The 26,891-nt window shown below is 32.5% G+C and overlaps 1 protein-coding gene across 4 annotated transcripts in view; it reads left to right on the top strand.

Annotated features, from left to right (window-relative positions):
- Positions 1-26,891, top strand: part of LOC140434255 (facilitated trehalose transporter Tret1-like) — an 81,866-nt gene that overhangs the window by 20,950 nt on the left and 34,025 nt on the right. The window contains exon 1 of one of the 4 annotated variants that reach the window (XM_072522376.1): positions 5,829-5,852. The exons of 2 other annotated variants lie outside the window; for them this stretch is intronic. The gene's annotated coding sequence lies outside the window, so the exon portion shown is untranslated. Of the gene's footprint in view, positions 1-5,828; positions 5,853-14,196; positions 14,269-26,891 lie in introns of those variants that run through there. One more of the 4 variants, XM_072522375.1, reaches the window with a different exon arrangement.

Here is a 26,891-nt window from a genome sequence, read left to right on the forward strand (position 1 = left end):
ATAAAAAAATAGTAAATGGTAGAGATGTAATATCCTTCATAAAAATAGGTAGGTTTAGATAGGCTAGACATGTGTCAAGAGCAAATGAAAATTACCCACCCAGACGAACTCTATTATCGGTCCCAGTGGGAAATAGGAGTAGAGGCAGACCACGACTGAGATGGAGGGACGGTGTGGACGAGGACGCAAGGAAAATCGGCGCGGCAAATTGGCAACGGTTGGCGATGAACAGAAACGACTGGCGAAATAGACTGGGGAAGGTCAAGGCTCAACTAGAGCTGTAGCACCACTGATGATGATGATGATGATATACAGTGCTTTTCACATAAAACTATCCACCTTAAATAACATTTAAACTTGTAATTTTTAGGAAAAGCGCAAAACCACGTCAATTATTATTTGAAGAAGGAGGCAATATATCATATTTAAGCTTGCTGGAAACAACACCCTCTCACCCCCCGTATCATCCCTTTATTTTTTTTTAATTACTTCCTCCTTTTTTATTTTATTTGTGGATTCTCCTTTTTGTGCTGATTTAAAAAATGTATAATACAATCAGCTTGTACTTGTAGTAATTAGTTTATGAGATAGACAATTTTTCTTGTAACAAGATAGTATATCTCTTGCCTTAAATTGATTGTAGCTTAATTTAAACTTTTTAAATATTTAACCGTACAATTTGTAGTATCTTCAAAAACCAAGAAACAAAAAACTTCACTTTTTATTAAACTTTTATCAAAGGTTTTCGATATTTGGACATTAGTTTTAATCGGTTAATAGTCAATCACAATTTGTTATAACTCGTAACAGAGTATTTTAATACGTGTGCAATTTGGTTGCTGAAATGATTTACACTGTGCAAAAAAGAATCTAAATTGTAAATTTATACTACAAAAATAATAATTGTGTAAGAGCTGCTGCTAGAACTTTTAATGAAACACACCACAATAGACATGCAACTCATAAGTATGTGAATGAACTGATGCAGAAAATTAGAGCAATACGGTCAGTGTTCCGTTTCGCATCTATGTTTATTTTAAACTTATTTGTCACAGTGATAATATATTCATTTTTATCTCTGTTCAAACATACGCGCCACTGACTAGAGCGCTTTATATTTTTACCCGTTTAAAGTAGAAGCCAGCTTTTGGTGCGAACAACTTCACTTCGCTCTCAACACCAGACCAAGTCGGTCGCTATTTTGTATAGTCGGTTTTTTAATTACTGTAATTTTTAAAGTTCGTAATAAAATTTTATCAACCCTTACGTTTTCTTCAGTCTTATCCTTACAGTTTTCTAGAGGCTGAGCAATCACTGTTAACAATAAGCAGAACAATTGTTATTTAACCTTATACAGCATTCCAAAAACTCCTTAAATTTAAGTTCCATCCATAAAAAATTGAATTTTGCGAATTAATTGCACAATGCATCATTAACAATCCACAATAATATTTTTAAGCAATATTTTTCCAATGAATGCTCATTTTAATTAAATGGCTTGGTGAACAGACATAATTGCCGATACTGGACTGAGAGTGATCCAGTGGTCACACACAGCATCCTCAAAGATTAAACGTATGGTGTAGTATCCTAGGTGATCACATTATCGAACCCTTCTTTATCAATGGAAACTTAAATGGTGCATTTTGTCTTGAGTTACTTAGGCAATAGTAGAAAATGATAACATTTTTACTGTGCGCCAATTTTTAAACGAAACTTTTCCCGCTCGTTGGATAAGTAGAAGGGAGCAGATGATGAATTGGTCACCTAGGTCACCGGATTTAATACCCCTAGAAAACAAAAATGTATGCTACTTAACCAGAATTTTTGGATAATTTACGACAAAGAATAGAGGATGAATGTCGACAATTAAATTCAGACGTGTTAAGAAATGTCAGAGAAAAATGTCAAAATAGATTGTACTATTGTATGGAAGTGAATGGTAGTCATTTTGAACAATTATTGTAAAAATTTTTGATAGTGAAATATTTATTCTAAATGTAATAAAAATTTTTTTCAATCAACGCCACAGTGATATTATCTCGTAAATAATAAAAACTAGGAATATGTATCGCAATGATCACCTCTGAATACGCTGAATACTTAAGTTACCGCATCCAAAAGTTTATTATTATTCTGAGGATTTCATTTAATAAAACATTGTGAAAGGCACTCTAACTATTCAACTAACGAATGCTGCTAAAAAACCCTTTATTACAGTAAATAATTTAATGATAATCAAAATGTTCCTAAATGACATCACATCTCTCATGGCAATATCTAAACATGCAGTTAATATTTGACAAAAGATATATCGACGTGTTGCATTTTTTATTCTCGGTAATTTGTCGAACAATAAAAGTACACAAGTTGGTTTTAAAATATTGTGACATTAGTAAACAAGAAACTCTTCAATTAATGAAATAACAGCTGCAATGGCTTATAAAATACTTTATGGCTACAAACAAAGAACTCGAGGTTAATCGATAAGGAATATTGATTTAGTTCAAATTATCGCTTTGCTTTATAAAAACAACATGTTTCCAGTTCTACTAACAAGCAAATGTCCGAGAATAATAACATGACATTTTGCATAATATTTTTTACGTAAGTTGTGGAGACTTTTCTATTTAAAGCAAGAATAATTACAATACATACTGTTGAAAAAAAAATCACTGGCACTTGTAACTTCAGCGTTAAAATTCACTTAACTTGTGTACATCTCTTACTTCTAAATCATTGTTTTCTCGGGAAACTTACATAATCAGTTTATTATTTACTCCGGATTTTATCTTTGTTCACTATTCAGACTAGTCCAAATTTCTTGAAGAGTTAAAAAACTCAAAAATAATTCTGGAACTGCACCATGCTCTTCTAGGAAACGCCGAATTCAAGATATAATAGCCAAACTTAGTAAAATACGATACATACTCGACAAAATAATGCCAAGTAATCACCAGAGTAGGTACCTGTACCATTAAAGTACAAACTTCTTATTGTGCCGTCTCCTTTCGAAGGTTGGCGATCCAAATGGCAATTGTAGCTTTGAAAACTGCTGCACGAAAGGTTTCTGTGGATGAGCGGTCAAACCTTTTCCTCAGGTCTTTCAGCCACGAGTTCTGGCGTCTTCCAACTGATCTTTTGTCCTGCAAACCTTCCAATATGATTTGGAGTAATTCATATCTTTCATCTTTAACACATGACCCAAGTATTGTATTTTTCTCTCTTTGAGTATGATAAGTAATTCTTTTTGTTTACTCTTGCGCCGAAGTACCTCACCATTGATAACTTTTTGTATCCATGGAATTCTCAGCATCCGTCTGTATATATACATTTCAAAGGCATCTATTTATTTTTCTGTATTAGAGTCCATTGTCCAACTTTCACAGCCATACAACAAAACAGAGAAAACGTAACATCTGATCATTCGAATTCTGAGCTCTAGACTAAGGCCTGATCTTGTAAAAAATGTTTTCATGTTCATGAGTGTTTTCCTCGCTTGTTCGATTCTTGACAGCATTTATTTTTTTGGATTACACTTGCTGTTGATATTTGCCCCCAAATATTTTATGGAAGTTACCTGTTCTATTATTTGTCCCTTGGCGTACAAATGTTAATTTTTTGGTATCTTTGAAAATACTAGAATTTTAGTTTTGGAAACATTTAGATATAAACCGAACATTTCACTATGACGAACTACTGCATTTATTATATTTTGTAGTTCTTGTGTGTTGCTATTAGTACGATATCATCAGCGTACCTGATGTTGTCTATGCTGGTTCCGTTAATCTTGATTCCACCTTGAACCTCGTCTAATGCTTTTCTGAATATAGATTCCGAGTACAGATTAAATAATAGTGGTGATAAGACGCAATCTTGTAGCACTCCTCGTCGGATTCGTATATCTTCGGATGTTGTGTGCTCTGTTTCAATTGTTGCCGTTTGGTGCCAATATAGTTCTCGTCAATTCCAGTTGTTCTCAGAATTTCGATCATCTTTTGATGGTTAACGCAGTCAAATTCTTTTCGATAATCAATAAAACATTCATATGCATCTACATTTAAGGCAAAAAGTACAAAGTTAAGGAATAATATTCGATAGTCATCGCAGTGTGAGCCATTGGATTTTTTTGGTAATAAATAACTTCTTTTCTTGTTATTTTTGGACCTTTTTCATTTATTCGATCATCTGTGGATGGTGGGGAACGAGGTCTATCATCGTCAAAAAGTGTCTGAATGTATTCTTTCCATCTCTCCAGTTTGTCTTCTGTACCTATAATTATCTCATTATTATTATTATTATTTCTTAATATTGTTTCTTGTCTCTTTCTGTGTCTACCTGTCATTTCTTTCACTTTTTTATGGCCATTAAAGTTATTATACATTTCCTGAAGTTGTTCAATTTCTAGGCATTTGGTTGACATCCATTTTTCTTTAGCTTCTCTGCACTTTTTTCTATTTATTGACCCATTTGCATTGTATTGGGTTTGTTTTATGTTTTCGTCTTACGTCCATGAGGTCGATGATCTCTTGCATTATCCATTTTTGTTTTGTGTTATTTTTCGTGAACCCGATGTCGTCGTAAAAAAGTATAAACTATAATACGTTAAATTGCAATTCCCAGGTGTTTTATATTAAAGTAAAACAATATTGTTAATGAGTAGAATAGTTTGATCACGTTTTATTTTTATCATAAAAATTCCAATCCCTGGGTTTTTTTCTTCAGTAGTGTAATATGACATATTGCAGAAAATTTTGAACGCAAGTTGTGGGTTTTTTTCTATTTAAATAATGATTATAATACGTGAATGTCCGGTACCTTAAATACAACGTTGGGTTTTCACTGCTATTAATATTTCAGGAGATAATTTTTACCAGGAACCTCGTTGGATTTGGTTTTATTTATATAAAATTTTGGTTTTATATAAATAAACCCAAGTAATAGCTTTAAATAAATAATTAAAGCATGAATAATTATTACAGATTGAGTAATTTTAGTCTGAACAAATTCGTGTAAATAAGTGCTGTTAGTAAGTAAATCACAGTATGTGTACGGTGCTACTGTAAATCACAGTATTGGGGAGGGGAACTTCCAATGAAATAGCAACTAAAAGACATAAAAAAAGATAAACCCAAATTACATAAAAGACATAAAAAAATAGGTTTTCTTTAATTTTAAACTTCTTGGGAGGAGGGATTTCTCCTTTCCCACTTGTGTATCCGCTCCTGGTAAATCGTATATATAGAAGGAAATATAACACAATAAAAATAGACTTTACTATCGATTTTTCGCAAAGTATGATGGATTTGAATATAGTTTTGGTCACTCGAATCGTCTTAATCTCTACGAACTGTCATACAAACTAAATTGTGACTTAATCCCATATAAAAAAATATTTAATTTAAATATCCTATTTGAAAGCATTGTTAATATTGAGGGGACATTGGATCACTCTGTACGAATAGATACTTAAATGGTGATGTATGTAAACGACAGCAGGGAGGCTAGAAGAATTTGTTAAGAATATTCACGACTGGTTTTTAATGTACCTATTTTTTCATTTATTTTACCGTATGTTGTTTCTTTGACTATAAAACACATGCACGTACTCATACAACCTTCAATATTCAATTGGTTTTATTACTCAAAAATCCAAAATACGACTCACTAATCATAAACTTTATGAAGGTGTAATTTAAATACTTTTATATTACCCATTTCTTGTCGTACCACACATCTTTACAACCAAGGTAATTGTATGACATTCTCGTTATATTTTTCATTTTCGTTTTATACTTACGTTCAAGGTTTATGCGAAAAGCATCCCTGGGGGATTCCAAGTAGAAAAAGAGGTAAAACATTTATTTTTAATTTATTCGTTGATTGGTTAAATTCACAGTATTTAAGAATGTTCTTATATTTATACGTTTATAATTTATGAGGGAACGCAATAGTAAAATTGTCCATTCTAATGTACTTTTACAAACTTAGTAAATTTATTATTAATTTTGTACATTTACAGTTTATTGTTACTATTTTAATACGGAAATTTACTACTATTAATTGTAAGCAGAAGTTATGAATATTATTATTGTCCATCCCGTGGCCAAACTCATTACACAATCTAAATCCCAGAAACATTGCTTTCCTGTGAGTGCCATCTCATATTGTAATCACGGGAAACGATCTGATGGATAAATATGCACGAGAACCCTTAGAGGATGCAACTATTTATAATAGATCTATCCAAAAACTCTAGCGACAGATCTCAAATCATACTTCCAAGGCAAAATAGTTGACGTATGGAATAACAGATGGCACAAAAAATACTGAAATTACTGAGATAAAACCAAGATGTCAACCATGGTCTGTAGTTCCAACAATCATTTTTCTCAGGTGATCATAACGTGACTGCAGCTTGGTTATAGTGGCCTTACGCTTGGAAATCTGATGACACGAGATCCCCAACAGAAGTGTTAATTCCGTGTCAGAAGGTCAAATATTTGATCAAACTAGATATGTCAATGAAATTAATTGTCTTTTTTGCTTATTTATTAGTTGCTTGTGCTTAAGTCACGATTAGAATTTTCTTATCCGCAATGAAAATATTTTTTATTTTTTTATAAAAATGCGTAAATTTCACATTATATAAACAGATTCTTTTTCGATATACATAAATCAATTATGTAAAAACTTGTTCCTGGCTCCAAGATACTTTACACTTTTATTTTTATTTTATAACATAATAATATATATATATATATATATATATATATATATATATGTATATATATATATATATATATATATATATATATGTATATATATATATATATATATATATATATATATATATATATATATATATGTATATATATATATATATATATATATATATATATATATGTATATATATATATATATATATATATATATATATATATATATATATTAGAAAATATTAGAAAACGATAACATCGAGGAAAGCTGGGAACGCTTGGGCCAAGTGATTAACGCAGCAACAGAATCACTTGGAGAGAAGAAAGTAACGAACACTAACATATCAAAAAATAAAACACCATGGTTTAGAGAGGAAGTGAAGACAAAATGTGATGAAAAGAAGAAAGCCTTTTTACAATACAGAACACAAAAAACACCACAGGCATACAACCACTATAAACGAATCAGAAATGAAACGATTACTTTAGTTAGACAAATAAAAAGGGAACACTGGCAGAGCTGCTCAAAACAGATGGAACACGACTTCTACGGAACACAAAAAGAAATATGGAGAATGATCAGAGAACAAAGAAAGGAGATGAACGAACTAATAAAAACGAAACACATTCAGAAGGAAACATGGGCAGACTACTTTCAATGCCTATTTGCTAAAGGTGACGATAATGAACCACCAACACCAGAACACCTTGACGACAAACGAAGAAATAAATATTGAGGAGGAAGAGGTAAAGGAAGCATTAAGGAAATTAAAAAATAAAAAATCACCAGGAGAGGACAGAATACCGAACGAACTCCTAAAGTACGGAGGACTAGATCTGACCAAACAACTATTAAAACTAATCCAAAAAATAATAGAACAAAACAGAATTCCTCAAGAATGGAGATCAAGCATCCTAATACCTCTCTTCAAAAAGGGAGACAAATCGGATCCGGAAAATTACAGAGGAATTAATTTATTAAGCACAACACTAAAATTAACAACCAAAGTGATAACAAATAAATTGAAAGAAATTATAACGCTAGCAGAAGAACACAATAAGGTTTTAGGTCGGGAAGATCATGCAACGACGCTATATTTATAATGAGGCAAGTGCAAGAGAAACCATTAGAATACAACAATCCGGCATATCTATGTTTCGTGGACCTTAAGAAGGCATTTGACTGGGTCAACTTAAAAGACGTTATCCACTTACTGTACGCAAAAGAGATACCTCTAGGAATAATCAAAACAATCGAAAATATCTACCAAAACAACACAATAAAAGTAAAAGTAGAAGAAGAACTAACCGACCCTATCGAAGCTAGCAATGGGATAAGACAGGGAGATTCCCTGAGCCATCTATTGTTTAACCGGATTATGGATGAAATAATAAAAAAAGTAAGAACTAAAAAAGGATACCAAATGGGAGAAAAACAACTTAAAATAATCTGCTATGCAGACGACGCAATACTACTCTCTCAAAGAGAAGATGATTTACAACGTATGCTGCACCAATTTAATATAGCCGGCAGAAAATTTAACATGTTAATTTCCCCAAAAAAGACAAAATGCATGGTTACAACAGCAAATTTACTAAGATGTAAATTGGAGCTGGTAGGTCAGATAATAGAACAAGTGATGGAGTTTAAATATCTTAGCTTCACATTATCTAGCTACGGAAAGCTCGAAACTGAAGTGAAAGAGCAAGTGAATAGAGCAAATAAAGCCGCAGGCTGCTCTGAAAAGTTCATTTGATGTACATCCGTACCACTTTCTCAGGTTGCGCAGCTATGACATTCTAGGCCTCCCTATGCTTCTCTTTCCTTGGATATTTCTCTGCATAATCAGTTGGAGCAAAGTGTATTTCTGTATGTTAGATGTATGTTAATAACAGCAGACATAAAAACACTTAGATTTGATGGTAAAACACTATGGGATAGAGCTAGAAGTACAGATATACGACGTAGATGCAATTTGGAGAACATCAAGAACTGAGTAAGAAATAGAAGACTAGAATGGAATGATCATATAAGCTGAATGACAACAAATAGAGTAGTAAAGACGGCAAGAGACGGTTTCCCAATAGGACGACGATCATTAGGAAGACCACGAAAACGATGGAACGGCACCTTACTGAAGGCATATTGAAAAACAGACAGAGTTATGTCTATATAAAAAGAAGAAGAAGAAGAAGAACATAATATAATAGGAAGGCAAATAAACTAGACACTGGCAACCAAACAAAAAAAGGAAAATTAATTTCATCACGTTATGTCTAACTGCTGATTGTCATTTGTCTTTAGAGATTTTTCGACCAATCAAAATTAAAGTTTGTTTAAACTGACGGTTAAAACAGAAGATCCTCTATTTTTAGAGGATTTGATCAAATTCAGGATACGACGCCATATGATGTCAATTTTTTGGTTTGGTCAAGCTAATTTGATCAAATATTTGACCGGGTGACACGGACTTCACACGGTCAAATATTTGATAAAATTAGTTTGACCAAACCAAAAAATTGACTGCATATGACGTCCTCGATCCTCTTACTACATTCTCCCTTAAATCGTCCTGCACATCGCCAGATATCTGAGTTTAGGTCGCCCCTTCTTCTTTTTCCGATTGACCTATTTAACATGGTTATTCTAAAAGGATCACTTTCATCCATCCACAACACGTGGTCCACCCATCTTAAGCAGTTTATTTTGATGGTTTTCAGGATATCTGCATCACCAAAAAATTTATAGAGTTCGAAATTATATCGCCTTCTCAACAAACCCTGTTCCTTAACTCCGCCGTATATGGTTCTTCATACTTTTCTTTCAAAGATTCGTAGTAACTCTTCATCTCTAGTCGTCATTGCACATGTTTTTGATCCGTAAGTGAACACTGGGCGTATTATTGTTTTATAAATTTTGCACTTTGTTGCTATTGACATATTTCTTGCTCTTAGTTTAGGGACTAGGCTAAAATACCATTTTTTACAGTGCACCTTTAGTAAAGTTATAATCAGCATTACTATAAGGTTTTTTGGTTCGTGGGTCTTTATTGGCATGGTGGTAGGAGAATAATAACAAAAGAACAGCTGTATTGATTCTCGTGGTGTATTATGTTGTATGGCCTGTACAGCCATACAGGCTAGTTCCTACTTCACGATTTCTTAATATAAAAAACTGCAGGTATTTCCTTTCTGTTCTTCTTAAGAGTATAGTCGACACGTAATTTCGTGAGAAAATTTATAGGAACCAGAACGGGTAAAATACTAGAAAATGGCAACAATGTCAGAGTGGTCACTACTTTATTGAACAGTAGCGTAGATATCTAATTTTTAATTAAATAAAAGTTTTTATTTTTATTTCATTTTATTTAAGAAAAAGTTTCATTTTCTATAAAGTTTAAATAAAAAATATTGGTGTTGTTAACTTCTGTGATATATCTAGGAAGAGATAACACTAACCGACTCGGCTAAATAGAACTTATTGTAAAATAACAATACCTATAAAAAATTGTTAATAAAAGTAATTATCACATACAATTAAACAAATGTTTTATGTACAAGTATTTAAGTATACAAACGTTTTAATAACACAACTGCTCATAAGTTTTAAAACTTATGATCACATTTTATCCCTGATAACTTAGTTATTGTAATAAAAAAATAGAGAATTCACTTTTTAAATTATATACAGGGTATTCTATTAACAACTTTGGTTTGACACTGTGTGAGAGAAGACTTAGTACCTCAATAATTTAAAAATGGGTAAAAGGTCTAAAACTTGTATGAACATCTTTTTTTATATATCTAGCAGGTATTTTCTAATATCCTAACCTGTACTTTGATTTAGAAGAAGAACTTACTAATCTACTCAGAATCACTGTTATCACTAGTATCAGTTGTATCTTCTATATTTATAATTAATTGGGTTAATGCTAGTAAATATTTAACATAGTCATTTTCCACTGCGATTACATGTTTGATTACACTTGTCCAGTCGGTTGCTGTGATCTTTGTGACTTCTCTTCTAATTAACTGGAGAGCAGTAGACAAAAATTTAGGAGCCACGTTTCTTCTTCTTCTATTTCCTTTAAGTTGTGTCCATATTAACTCTATTGGGTTCAATTTACAATAGTAAGGAGGAAGTACGATTGTAAATTGTAATACTGGGCGTACCAAGCACGGTATGCCCATTACTGCGAGTACAGTTATCAACAACATATTATTCCTTCTGGTACTGTCTACTGTAAACAACCTCCAACAATTGCTTTTTACTATATGATGCCTCAAAGTACAAATCTTTCTCAAATAAAAATTCTTGAATTTGTAATTTGTTTCAAGTAATATTTGAAATTTTCTCATTAATCTTGAATAATATGATACATTGTCCATGATAATCACGCTATATTTAGGTAATCTCGGAAGAAGAGGTTCTTCAAACCATGATTCAAAAATTAAACTTTCCATATCCTCATGATAACCTAGAGACGCGTTGTAATATTTTTTTGCAGATATTAATAATACATCATCGATCCATATATTTTCTCAACCGCAGTGTAAAATTATAATTCTCTGCCCTGTCATGAGTATCACACTAGGTCTCATCTAAATAAACAACATTTCGTTTCATTTTTTGATACTAAGTTATCTATCTGATAGAAATGTTTCTTAAAGAAATAATTATTCTAGTAGTTTCCATTATGGCGCTTGTCTAAAGTTTTGTACTTAAAATTATTGGCTTTAAGAAATAATCGAAGTGTTGTTGCTGAATATAAGAGAATATCCTTTCGAACCAGTTCACTTCGAAGGCTTTCAATAGTTGAAAAAATATTAGCCGCATCCATTTTGTATATTGTTCTGATTATAGGTTCCTTTAGGTGCGGTTTTATTTGTGTGAATTTGCACAATCCTTTCTCCTCTGTCTAGAAGATGTTTCTCCTATAGTCTTGTAGCAGATTGCTTTGGACACTCTGATAAATACGTTTCCACAATTGCTTCTGATTTAGACAATTTAGAACACAATCCTTCATAAACATGTTTCAGCATATGTTTGGATGGTATCATCAGAGAGGCATTGGAAATGTCGCTTACATTTTACTACACGGCTTTGTAAAAATATTCCAATTGATTACAGGGTTCCACTGGCTCTTCAGCTGCAGAATTATTATCACACCACGGGTGCCACATTTTAAAAGTATTTTAGTAAAATTATAAAGTTTACTGTTCTTTTACATATTTTTACGTACTTCCGTTCTTTGTGAGTTTTATAAAAACTAACTTCTGTTTTTTTTTTTCAAAAAAACATTAAACGTTTACATCTATGGTTCGTGAGTTGAACTTTTTTTTATACTTCATTTCCATCATATTGATAACTGAAAGCATTAAAATTGACGCTCGAACTTCTTTTTCGATGTATATATATATATATATATATATATATATATATATATATATATATATATATATATATATATATACATATATATAAGAATTACTGGATATTAGTGACTGTCGATATAAACAAACAACACAGTTTATTACTTTATCTTACTTTTTATTTATTATTTTACTATCTGTACCTAAATTTTAAAGAATTTTAGAATGTATTTTGTCCATTATTTTATATGTGTGTTATTAATGTTGAGTGTCTATGCATTTATAAATAATCTCAACGACTAGTAAGTTGCACTGAAGAATTGTAATATTTTATAAATATGTACATTTTTTTCTTATTACAGTGTCTTGAAAAATGAATAAAACCATTCCTAAAGCTAGACAAAAAGTCATAAGAGTGTTTCATTAACATCCCGGCCAATTTTCTGACTGCAACCCTAATAAACTGTGTTGTTTATATATATATATATATATATATATATATATATATATATATATATATATATATATATATATATATATATATATATATATATATATATATATATATATGTGTTGTTTGTATATATATATTTATATATATATATATATATATATATATATATATATATATATATATATATATATTCTGGAAGAAGAGATTTTCAATCCATGATTCACAAAAAATCCATCCTTTAATTAAATAAAAAAATCCTTTATTGGGCGGTACTGAATTAGAACAATTTTTGTTATTATTCGTCCAACTTTTTTTCACGGTGTCATTAGTACCATACCAAGTTTCATCCAAATAAACAATATTTCGTTTAAAAATAAAGTTTAAAATAATATAAAATATTATACTACCTACCCAAGTGTAAACCACTGGACGGTCGAAACAAAATTTATTGGGGTAACTTACTTTATGGTTTCGGTCGCTCAGGCAAATATTGTCATCTTACGCAAATAATGCATCGATGATAACTTTATCTGAGCGACTGTCCATATTTTACCAGGCTCATCTAAATGTAAATATCGAAGAGAATATTAAAACTTTGTATTATTATACATCTCAGTCATTGATAATTTCGCAGTTAATAACTACTCCTGGTAGAGTACTTTTATTTTAATTTGTATTGCCTGCTTTTATTACAGATAAATATATTTTTACACAGTCTCACCGAAATACGAGGCGACTATACCAGTACAAGTCACGCTTTTTTTTTCATGATCTGCACCAACTCAATCAAAGTGAACCAATTATCAAAAGTCACTGATATATTGGAACAAAAAAGCGGTTGTGCAAGTTGCATTGCGGCCTGTGTTGGTTTACTGAATCTAGTTTCGTCATCTGGTAGTCAGTCCATTTCCATCCGAATTGTTGTCCGTATAGATGTATGCATTTAAAAGGTAATTGGTTCTGGAATCGGAGCGCCTGGATTTACAGCTTTTCTCACAGCTCTAGCTTCTGGATCATCAAATCTTAAATTTAAAAAATCACATATTTCTTTTGACATAATGCACCTAATAACCTCCCTTCCAGTTCCGGTGGTGGCAAATATTGTATTTAGATTTTCGTTATTTGATTTGAATAAGAAAGTAAGTGCAAAAAACTCTATTAATACCAAACTACCGTTGACACTATGACCCCGTCTAGTAGACGGTACCTGCTGCTTGAATTTAAGTATATTATGGCAAACGACGCTTTTCCGAACGTCACCTACCGGCCTTTCCAGTCGGTATCGACACGTACTGAAATTACATGAACGGCACACGCTGAGAATTGATGGGGTGGTAAGATATTCTATATCCAGCGGTGTAATACCGTCTGTGAGCTGGTGTGATTGTACTTAAGGATTGAAAACGTGCATGTTTGGTCTCATTTTGTTAATAATTTAAAAAAAATCCACCGAATCCACTGCAAGAAATATATAGAAGTTTTAGTTATTGATGACCATAGAGCTCAAAAAACTTGTCAAATATTTGGTTGGTCTTTTTTTACGTTATTTCTCTGTACACATCGTATATTTGTAGTATTTTTAAAATTTTAGGTATTTAATATATAATTAAAATAAAATTAACATTGATAATTTGGTAAAACTATGAAAATATGAACCGCGTTTATTTAGTTCATGACATACCATTTGTAGGTACTCACTTTTTCGTATAAAAACTTAAATAGGTAAGTTTTTAGTGATTCTATCTTTCGCATAGTTTTGATTAATTAGTTTTGAAAATGTATTTCATGCGGTAGATTAAAATCTGTTTGGATAATTATGTTTTGAAATGATTTTATAGATGATAAAAATATTATTATCTAAAAAGAGACAAATATTATGAATGTACTATTAAAATTTACAATTAAGGAATGTACTTTAAAACTAATATTTTCATAACATTGAACAGGTAAAGTTGCAATTGAAACAAGTGAAATTAAGTGAAAATATCAACTTTTAAAATAGGACAGAATCTGAAATTTAACTTAACGATTTTGACTACAGAAATTAGCTATTAAAGATAGCTCAATCTTGAATGATCGTGAAAATACAACTTAAAATTTAACATTTAATGTGCTACGGGTATAAAAAATATTATGCTGAAGATACACTCGGCAGCATCTATAATAAAAACGAAGATCTTTCGCAGGCTTTAGTGCAGACTTTCTTCTTTCTTACGTATAAACGAAATACATACATACCTACACAGCGAATCTGTTACAGCCCAAGTCGTTTCTCAATCTTCTGTCAATCAAGTCATTTTGACCTAATTCCTAATTGTTTCGTTGAATGAGGGTTCTTGGTGGTAGGGTACGTTTAGGTTGGGTATTATGATGATTTACGCATGTTTTCATATAGTGGGGAAATATTAAAGATTACAGTGAGTATGACTATGGCTTTACGTGATAAGCGATTTTGAATCAACAACTACTGTAAATTGCCTACATTGGGCGCAACTCTTCTTCTTCTTCTTCTTCTTCGTCTAGCCATTCACGTCCACATCTGAACATAAGCCTCTTCAAGTCTTCCTTTCCATTGTTTTTTATTGTACGCTACTTGTAGCCAATTTTTCCCGGCAGTCCTTTTCAGATCATCTGTCCATCTCATAGGAGATCTGCCTCTGGGTCTTTTGTGTTGATATGGTCTCCAGGTTAAAATTGATCTGTGCGATTTGTTTAGATCGCTCCTAGCTACATGTCCAGCGTATTCCCATTTCAACTTTAATGATTTCTGCACCACATCGGTGACTTTGGTTTTCTGTCTTATCCATGTGTTTGTTTTCTTGTCCTTAAGTGATATACCTAGCATTACTCTTTCCATCGCGTGTTGAGTGACTCTGAGTGATTGTCCATGTTTGTGCCGCATAAGTTAATATCGGAATAATGCATGCATCAAAAACTTTAGATCTAAGATGTAATTGAATTTGTTGATTTCTGAGTATATAGTTCAGTTTACCGAATGCTGCCCAAGCTAACTTTCTTCTTCTTTTTATTTCTTCAGTTTGAAATTCCCTATTTAGTATTATTTTTTGTCCTAAGTATATATATTCTTCAACTTTTTCTATAACTTTATCGTTTATTATTGTCACGGTGTCTTCGGAGTGCATGACTTTTGTTTTGTTTAAATTCATTTTCAGTCCTATTTTAGAAGATTCGGTATGTAGTTCTAAAAGCATGGTTTGCATTTCTTGTAGGTCAGTAGCTATCAGGATTATGTCATCTGCAAATCGTAGATTACTGAGGTAGCGGCCATTGATGTTTATTCCCTTATATTTCCAATTTAGGTTTTTAAAAACGTCCTCCAAAACTAAGGTGAACAGTTTGGGTGATAAAGTATCTCCCTGTTTGACTCCCCTGTTTAATGGTACAGGGTTCGTGTGTTCATTTTCATTTAGGTAGTATGTAGCTGTAGCTTGGTTCATAGTTTCTTTTATTAAGTTAATATATCTGCTGTCTATTCTACAATTTTGCATTGCGTTTATTACGGCCGTGTGTTCTATGGTATCGAAAGCTTTTTCGTAGTCTACAAATGCTAGGAAAACTGGAAACTTGTATTCGTTACATTTTTCTATTAATATTTTTGTGGTTAACAGGTGATCGGAAGTTGAATAGCCTTTTCTAAAACCTGCCTGTTCATATGGTTGGTATTCGTCTAATTTCCTTGTTAGTCGAGTAGTTATGACTTTGGTGAGTATTTTAAACAGGTGTGACAGTAGGCTGATGGGTCTGTAGTTTTCCAATTTTCGACTATCACCTTTCTTGTGTAATAAGATTACTTTAGAGTTGTTCCAGCTCTTAGGGACTTTGCCCTGATGTAAACAACTGTCCACAAGCTTAGTTACAATTGCAATTAGTTCCTCGGGCGCAACTCAACGACTGTAAATTATCGTAAATTACGATTAAAATATATTACAATTACGATAAAAATTAATACGAAAGATTTTATGAATTTAGTATACTTAATTAGATTTTAACATTTTTTAACATTCTCAGTAGATTTTAAAATTTAAGTTTATTTAGAATTCTTTCATTAAATTTATAATTGTTAAAATGTATTGAAATAATGCACAAACTTCTATTTTGAACTTTATTGCAGAGAAAATGTTGATTTCTGATTTTTAAGCTACTTATTTTTTTTTCTAAAGTAGTTTTAAGTATCAAATCGATACTATTTAAAAACCGTATAATAGTTGGGAGAGCAGTAAAATTTAATTTCAAATGTAATTGGACGATGAGTTGTATATCAACAGATATGATTTTTTAACCAAACTGATTGTTATTGTTATTATAACCTTGAATTTGATTATACGGTGTAACGCTATTAGAATAGATTAAGCTATTTATTTTTATTTAAAATAAAGTTTTTTTTACATAGAATTTATTAAACGTTACCATTACGGATATATTTTTTGCCTTTCCGGTAGTGCTCATTAGCTGATTTTTATATTAAATTACAAGAACATTCAGTAGAAATAATATATCATCTATAATAATTGTTTAATATGTTCTCAATGAACATGAGATATTTTTTAAACACACCTGTACAGGATATCCTACAAAATCATAAAGATCCGAAAAATTATATTTTTTTTGATGTTTTTTTTATTTAATACGGGTTGTACTGCAGCCAATTGGATTTTAAACTGCTACGTTGGCCTTTTTATTTTCTGGCCAGGGTTTGATCCATCAATCATGGTCGTTTGTTTAGAAGGCACGATACAAGTGCATGAAAGAAATGTAGGGTATGCAAAAGTATATATTTATGCAAAAAATTTAAAATTCATCTTAATCCCGAATGTTTCGAATTGTTTCATACAAAATAACAATTATTTTTTATGTATAACAGTATTGGCCAATGGTGCGTACATGCACCATTAATTGTTTAGATGTTATTGTTAATTTTTTGTTAAAAAATCATAAACATATCTTGGTTGAGGCATTTTTAACTAGTTTCGATAAAAAAATTCGGAAAAATTATTGTTTTTCATTGCTGGCCGTTAGTGGGTTAAGCAGATGCCACCAGTATTAATTTCACGTCTGCTTTGATGTCGTTTGGAATTTAGCTTTTCAAATTAAAATACTTTATCGTCGTTCTCAACTCAGTTTTTTGCATTATTTATGTTGTTTGTTCAAGAAATTACGCATAATACAAAAATAAACAAGTAACCCTTTAGATATCCCTGAAATAGTTAATACATATTTTACAAATGTAACTCTCATTCTGACAAATAATATTTCTGTGTATAAACAAAAAATTAACAATAAGATACTTAGATATATGTATTAGTAGTATATTTTTTATTCCACTTAAAAGAAAACTCTGAATAGTATAAATACTAAAGCGTTTTTAAATAAAAAGTATTATTCTCTAATCTTCTGGGGTAGTACCACCTCTAATTCGTCTCATCGAAACCACATCGAAAGACGGGCGCTATTGAAATGCCAATTCTTGTGTTTTCTAGATTTATCCTTCTAAGAATTATGACGTATCGGAGATGGACTATTTCGTTACAATAATTTAAAGAAGCATAAAGCTCCTGGCATAGATGGCATTACCATTGAAACTATCAAAATTATAGCAGTCAACTTAATTAATTTGTTAATTGAACAGTAATTTTCCACAACAATTTAAAGTACTCATCATTAAACCTTTATATAAAAGTGGTGAAAAATATACACTATCCAACTATAGACTTATCGCTTACTTGCAGTTTTACGAAAATATTTGACAGGGTAATTAAATTAAGGTTAGAATCTTTTATAGCATACCACTTGATACCACTGTTAGAGAAAAGAATAACTTAATTTGAAAAACGCAAGCTACGCATGTACAAAGGTAAGCCTGTGATATCACTTTCCTAGATCTAGTGCCTTTCTTGATACTGTTGATGATAAACCACTTTTGGGAACCCTGCAAGATTACAGAATAAGGGAAAATGCTTAGAAACTGTTTAAAAGTTATTTAACTAAACGGTATATGTTCAAGTTGAATACAAGAGAAGTGATCTGATTACTGTGCATTGTGGTACACCAAGGTGTACATTCAGGTCAATACTTGATCCACTACTCTTTATACATATCAATTTTTATACTTTTATCTGATTTACTTTCTTATAATAAATACTTAGGAAGAAATATTCAGGTTTGCAGATGCTACAAAGGTGTTTTACCGTTGATTGAATATCCGAATTACTTACTACTTACTACTTATAATACTTGGTATACAGGTGTGTTTTACTACTTATAATATTTGGCAAAAACTAAAACAGATTGTAGAGAAACACCTTGATAAAATTTTAAATAAATTAGGTGATAAGTTACTTAATGTAAATTACACCAAAACAGTATTCTCGTCAATAACAAGTTACGGAAATAACTTTTGGAACTATTATACTTAATTTTTACTAATTACAACATAGAATTACCACATCCATCAAACTATAAATACCCTAAGAATGTTTATCTACAAATTTAAATATCCATAGATACTTAAAATACCTTCAGTTGTTATACCTCGCAAAGATTCTATCTAGAATCTTATATGGAATTATAGGTTGAAGTGCAGCGCCTAATATACATTAACGTCGAAAGATTTGAAGTACTTACGACAAAAATTGTTACTAAAAATAATTTAAACAAATGTACATATTCTTCTGACGTCCTAAATAAAGAAATGGAGATGCTTCATTTAGAACAAAATTATTTTCATCATATTGCTAAATACTGTTATAAAAGTCCAACTTTTCTTACTACCATTTCACATCATCATTCTTGCTTTACAAAACTGTGTGAGTCCTAGCCTCCTGAAAAATTTCTCTCCAGTTATTCCTATCCATCACCTCCCTCCGCCAAGCACGTATTCCCACATTTCTCATGTCTTCATAGATGATATCAAGGACTCTTGTTCTGGATCTTGCTCTTCTTCTCTGACCAATGTATCAAGTAGCGTTTTTCTGGCTGGATCAGTTTGTTCTATCCACATTACATGTCCTGTACCTCCAGATGTCCTATCTGAATGTATTTTACGATATCTGATTCCTGGTATGTTATATAAAATCTTATATATCGTCTTCTTCACACTCCATTGTCATTTACCGCTCCATAGATTTTCCTTAGTACTTTTTTTTCGAAACATCCTAACATGTTCTAATTACTTTTTGTGAGAGCCCAAGTCTCTGAACCATCTGTTATGACTCGGCGTATATTATTGTTTTGTAAACCTATTTATAGCATACCACTGTTTACGTTTGTATCTCTCGATTTAATCGAGGATTTAATAAGGAGATTAAGCCCAAAATAGCACCTGTTGACCGTGCAAATTCTGCGGTTTATCTCTGTGGTAGTGTTATTTTCAGTGTTGACGAGCGCTGCCAGGCATTCAAATTTGTTAACTGCTTCGATGACGTCGTTTTCGATAACAAGTTGCCTTAGGATTTCTGGTTGCGTGCTTATTTTCATGTACTTCGTTTTGTTGGTGTTTATTATTAAATTTTGTGGCTTCTTTTACTGCCATGTACGCCTCTCGTGTGGTGTTTTCCGTTCTCCTAACAAGATTGGTATCATCAGCATAGCCATGGATTTATACTAATTTATTATACATATATTGGACCAGTGCTTGTGATTTGTGACATACATTACTTTTATATAGCCAAGCCAGACTGAATAATATATAGAAAAGAGGGTCTCCCTGGCGCAGCCCGTTATTTTTTTTTAATGTTGAGATTTGCACATTACATTCAACTTTTTTAAAAAGGGTGTTTTTGGTAAATTTACTGATACTTTGGTAAACTGATTTGGTACTTCTAGCTCTTTCATTGCTCTGAATATTTCACTTTATTTACATCGTAGGCTGCCTTGTATTCACATATACTTAGAACATTATACGATCTCATTTGAATAAATGTTTTGATCATAATATTCCTTTGAGCTTTCTTTGTAGTTCTATATTTTTTTTATCATACTCGGATGTTTTCTCGAATATAATAAATATATTTCTTCAACCAAAAGTAATTTCGTAACATTTGCTCCTTGTATTTCCCCTTACGTATTTTTATCTTTCTTTGTTTTTCCAATTTTAACTATTTTTCAACAGATTAAAATAGAAAAATCAATATGTTTCCTTACACGGTAATATTTTGTATAAAATTTATATTATTCTTTAAATATCTGGAAATAATCAATAGTAGTGTTATCTGCGTAAATCAGGCTAATATTGGTTCTGTTGTTGATATAACTTCATTCCAAAACAATTATTATGGGTATATTTATTTATTAGAATGTGTGTAGTAAATAATATACTTTATAATGAGAATCGTAATCGAGTATGTGAAACCATAAAATATTTTTATCACTGTTTATAATATATGAAATAAGAAAAACTGTCAAACGGACCATATGAAAATAAAATTGTCCGTAAAAAATGTTATGAATATTTTATATAATTCTGGAATCAGATTCCCTATAACTATAATCCGCATATCTAAGGTGATTTAGGTACTTTCCGTTAATACATATTCCTCTGTTTTCCCAATCTGTTGATTTTATTATATCTTCGAGGGTCAAGCTAAACAGTTTAGGTGAAATTATATCGCCTTGTCGGATTCCTTGTTTAACTTTTATATTATCCGTTATTAATTTGTCGTCCAGAATTACGGTCATGGTTGCGTTTTGGTAAATATTATGTACCAATTGTCGGTATCTTGAATCTATGCTACTATTGACCAGAGCTTCTTCCACCGCCCAGTGTTCAATGCTGTCGAAAGCCTTTTCATAATCTACGAATGCTAAATACAGCGGAAGGTTGTATTCATTGGTTTTCTCAATTAAGATTTTAAGCGCATGTAGATGTTCGATTGTGCTGTATCCTTTCCTGAATCCGGCCTGTTCCACTGGTTGGTAGTTATCAAATTTATAGGTTAGTCGGTTGTTTATTATTCTTGTGAAGGTTTTATATAGTTGTGACAAAAGGGAAATAGGACGGTAGTTGTTTAGGTCTGTTCGGTCTCCTTTCTTATGTATTAAGATTGTGTTGGCATTTCTCCATTGTTTAGGTATTTTACCTTCAAACAGACATTTGTTGAACAGTATTTTTAGCATTTTTTTTATCGTGTATCCTTTCTTTTAGCAGTTCCGCCAGTATTTTGTCCTCACCGGCCGCTTTATTTCTTTTCATGCCGTTTATGGATTTTTCGATTTCATCTTCTTCATAAGAACTAGAATTAATGCTGAATGAACTTCATGAAAAATCACTGCAAAAAGGCCTAAAAATTAACTTCAACAAAACAAAAGTAATGACAAACACGGAAGACCAAGAGGCAATAAAAATACAAACAGAAAAAATGGAACAGGTAAATGAGTATATCTATCTAGGACAAGCAATCAGAGCTAACAGAGAAAATCAAACAGCCGAAATATCGAGGCGAGCAAGAATGGGATGGGCAGCGTTCGGCAAACTTTCTTACGTTCTAAAAAATCAAACAATCAAGGTATATAACTCCTGTATAATACCGGTGCTCACCTACGGAGCACAGACATGGACATTTACACAGGCCAATTTGGATAGGATAAGGAAGGCACAAAGAGCGATGGAGAGACAAATGTTGGGTATATCACTTAAAGATAGAAAACGTAACCAGTGGATCAGAACCAGAACAAAGACAGTAGACGCGATATAACAAGCAGCAAAACTGAAATGGAAATGGGCTGGACACAATGAACGTCTCCAAGACGGACGATGGAACAATGCCATCGGAAAGTGGCGTCCATACAATGCAAAGAGATCAAGAGGCAGACCACAGATGAGGTGGAAAGATGACATCAGGAAACAAGGAGGTCCCACATGGCAGAGAACAGCTCAAGATAGGGAAAGATGTAGAGAACTGGGGGAGACCTACATCCAACAATGGAAGGATAGAGAATAGGTTCAAAAAAAAAAATAAAATAACTATAATAAAACCTGGACACCAGTAACAATATTTCACTTTACATAATCAGAAAGTAAAAGCTATTGATATGGTGAAAACTTTGTCTCTGAATGTTTTAAGATAGTCTATTCTAGGGCTTCCCAAACTTATTCGTACTGTGACGCCGTTGGGACTTTGTTATTTTTTTCAACGCCCCCTTAACCCAACCCTCAATAATACTTACCAATTTTAGTACTAGCCTAGTAACAGGTTATAGTCATAACAAAAAAACTATTTGAACATTTATATTTTTTATTAGAAATTAAGAACGAAATCAAAACATAGGCACAAAAATGAAAAGGGATATTTATTTATGTAACTGGCTGGTTAATGTGAGGGATGTGCTTGCTTTTTGAGCACAGCTTATGAAACCGGTGCTCCAGTTTGGAAATTGCTACTTTCATTTCTTTTTCTAAGTTTATGTTTGACCTGTACTTGTTTTTAATTACTGCAACTGCAGAAAAGCCCATTTCGCACAAGTACGAAGTCGCAAATGGTAATAAAACCTTTAATGCAGCAGTGCTGACGGCATGATATTCATGAGAAAGTGAGCTCCAAAATTCAAACAGTTTTTCCTTGTTGTATTAAAGCTTTAGACTGGATCATCATCATCATCATCATCTTGGTGCTACAGCCCTTAGAGAGCCTTGACCTTCTCAAGCTTTCTACGCCATTCTATTCTGTCCCTCGCTTGCATTTTCCAGTTGCCGACTCCGATCTTCTCGGCATCTTGTGTTACCCCGTCCATCCACCTCAGCTTTGGTCTACCCCGCCTTCTTATTCCCACGGGTTGCGCTGTTAGAATCTTTTTTATCATGTTGGACTCAGGGGCCCGGGCTACATGTCCTGCCCACTGCAGGCGGTTTCGCTTAATTATAGTGGTAATATCTTTACCACCAAACGTATGCTTGTAGATATTCTGCAGTTCAAAGTTAATTGAACTGCAGAATAGACTGCTTTAGACTGGAATCACAGGACAATTCTGTCAGTTGTTCTTCTTCCTCTGTTGAAAGTGTCGATGGCGTGGATGACAGAAAAGGATTTCTGACCCAGTCATATTGCTCCATATCTTCGGGAAAATATTTCTCAAAGTGTTGGCTCAATGATAACATTTGTTGTGTAAACATATTTTTTAAATAGTGATCAATGATTTCTATCGATTTTTCTTGTAGAACACCTTGTAAAGCAGGAAAACAGTCATTTCTTGATCTTCTAATCTTCTCTTCCATAACAGCAACTTCTTCTGAAATCCAGTAATTGTATCTGCCAAGTGCAGGATATGAGTATTGTTTCCCTGCAAAGACTTATTAATTAAGATCATTTAATTAGTTAAATATGTCACAGAGGTATGTTAATTTTATTATAAACTCTGAATTAATAAAGTTTTGCGCATCATCATGTGATTCTGTATATAGATACGTGTAAAATTCATTTCTTAATTCGTATACACGTGCGAGTACGTTGCCTTTGGACAGCCAACGAGAGTAGCAATAATAAATTAAAGAGGTGTGCTCAGACTACATTTCTTCACAAAGTTTATGGAAAAGTCTTGATTTCACAGGTTGTGTTTTAATGTAGTTCACCACTTTAATAATGCTATCCATTACAACACTTAATTCAGGTGTAACATTATTTGCTGCTAAGATCTCTCTATGTATGACACAATGTGTCCATTTTACACTTGGAGCCTTGGTTTTGATGAGAGCTTGTAGTTCTCCATACTGTCCAGACATCGCTCGGGCACCATCCGTACACACGCCTACACAGTTATCCCAGTTAATATTATTTTCAGTCAAATATGAGTTTAAAATCTCGAATAAATCAGTAGCTTTACAACATATACATATTTTTCTGCAAAATAATAAATCCTCACATTTGTTTCTTGTATGTACCGTACATAACACATATCAATTTCCTGGTTGGTTTCCTGCAGTGAATGAGTTTTCCGTTTAATTATACGGCTGTTACTAGAGCAGTTATAGCATCTTGGGTAGATTTAAATTTACGAAATCCAAACTGGAAGTTTGGGAGAATATTATTAAATTCTAACCAATGTTCTAATCTTTTTTTAAGGTATTTCTAGGGTTTTAAAAACAAAAGGTGCTAGAGATCAGCTCGTTTGCCAGGTTTTCTTATAGGTATTATAACATATTCTTTCCAGCTTTCTGGAATTGGTACTTGTTTCTGCCAAATATTATTTAATAAGAAAGATAAAGAATTTAATAAGAAAGAGCGAAGCGCAGAATGCGGCACAGATCACAAACTAGTAATCGCTTGGATGGAATTCCCCTTCATATGGACCCAACACAAACCGACCCAGGGAGAGTTTGACCAAGTTACGGCTCCGGCTACATCTGTCAATACGTGCTCAACACAAGAAAAGAAATTCAAAATCAATTTATTAGAAGAAGACTCAATAAAAGACCTATATAAGCAAAGATTGGACCAAAAGCTAGAAGAGTTTCTGTATGAATCATTAGAACAAACATACGAACACATAAAAACCTGCATGAAGACAGCAGCCCTAGAAGCTCTTGGAGAAGTGGACCAAAAATACACCCACCAAACTACGAAATTAACCGAAGACACACTAACATGCATAAAAGAGAAAAAGAACTCCATATAAAATACCTAAACACAAAAACTATGAGGACTTCGAACTATACAGGAAAAAAAATAAAGAAGTGAAAAGAAAAGTGGCAAATGAAAAAAATGAAAGATGAGAAAAAACATGCACAGAGATAGAACAGCACATAAAAGGAACGAGAAATTCAGAGTCATGGCGCATCTTAAAGTCGCTCCAAAGAAATAAGAGAGAGAAAATCAAGATCGGTCAAATCAAAGAAAACGAATGGCAAGAATACTATAAAAAATTGCTAACCGAAGACCGTCCCGAATTCAAAGAATCAGAAATAGACGGAATAGAAATCTACACACATGACGAAATCGAATTAAGCCTAGCTGAGATAAAAAGAACGATCAAAACTCTAAAGAACAAAAAAGCAGAAGGTCCCGGCGGAATACCAAATGAATTGATAAAAAACGGATCGGAAAAGTTATTCCGTATGATACATAAAATGTTTGAGAGAGCACTGAATGGAGAAGACTTACCGGCAGAATGGACCCAAGCATGTATGACATCAATATACAAGAAAGGAAATAGGAAAACTGCGAAAACTATCGGGGAATCAGCATTATATCGTCTATAGGCAGACTGTATGGAAAGACCATAAAGGAAAAATTAGAAATATATATACAAGATATAATCGGAGAAGACCAGGCAGGTTTCACAGCAGGGAAAGCATGCTTAGATCACATTTACACGGTCGAACAACTAATAGAAAAAAGAATGGCCAAAAATAGATCCGTCCATCTGGTTTTTGTTGATCTTAAGAAGGCATATGACTTAATACCTAGAACCAAGCTATGGGAAGCAATGGAAGACATCGAAGTTCCACGAAGATTAATAAACGCGTTAAAAGCACTCTACAAGAATAACGAAGTAGCTATCAAAACGGGCAATAGAATATGCAGTCCATTTAAGACGACAAAGGGACTACTACAGGGTTGCTCCACATCCCCCACCCTGTTCAAAATATTCCTGGAAAAAACCCTGAAACCATGGAAAAGAAAGTGCGAAGGAATGGGTATACCAGTAAGGAACGAATATCTATATACGCTAAGTTTTGCCGACGACCAAATAGTGATCGCACAAGACGAGGATGACCTCAGTTTTATGATGAGAAAACTGGAGCAGGAATATACAAAGAATGGGATGGAAATAAACCTAAAGAAAACTGAATACCTAACAACGGAGATACAGAAATAAAACATAATAGACTACATCGAACAGAAGAGGTTAACCTGGTACGGACATGTCAGAAGAGCAGACCAAAATCGGTGAATAAATAGAATAACAGTGTGGAGCCCGATAGGAAGAAGAAAGAGAGGCAGACCCCGAAGATCTTTCAGAGATGAAGTGGACGAAGCAATGAGTAGAAGAAACCTACAGGAAGGGGACTGGCTAAACAGGAAAAATTGGAGAAAACGGTTGAGTGAAGGAATACAGTGAAAACTGTGGAAATCCTTGTATATATATAAGAAAGATAAAGAGTGTAAAAAATGGAAGAAAATTAAGAAGATAGGTTAATAAACACTAGAAATTGTAAATTAAATTTCATAATCGGCCGATCTTTCACATGAAAAGAATTTTTAAGTAAATCAAATCATCATATTATATCTTCTAAGTATGTACCTACTTATTTTAGCTTTAATTTTACTTCAGAATATATTTATAGTTAATCGTTTATATTGGATACAATTTTTTTATATTTATTTTCTCAACTA

The sequence above is a fragment of the Diabrotica undecimpunctata genome, chromosome 2 (assembly GCF_040954645.1).
Source record: "Diabrotica undecimpunctata isolate CICGRU chromosome 2, icDiaUnde3, whole genome shotgun sequence".
NCBI classification, from domain to species: domain Eukaryota; kingdom Metazoa; phylum Arthropoda; class Insecta; order Coleoptera; family Chrysomelidae; genus Diabrotica; species Diabrotica undecimpunctata.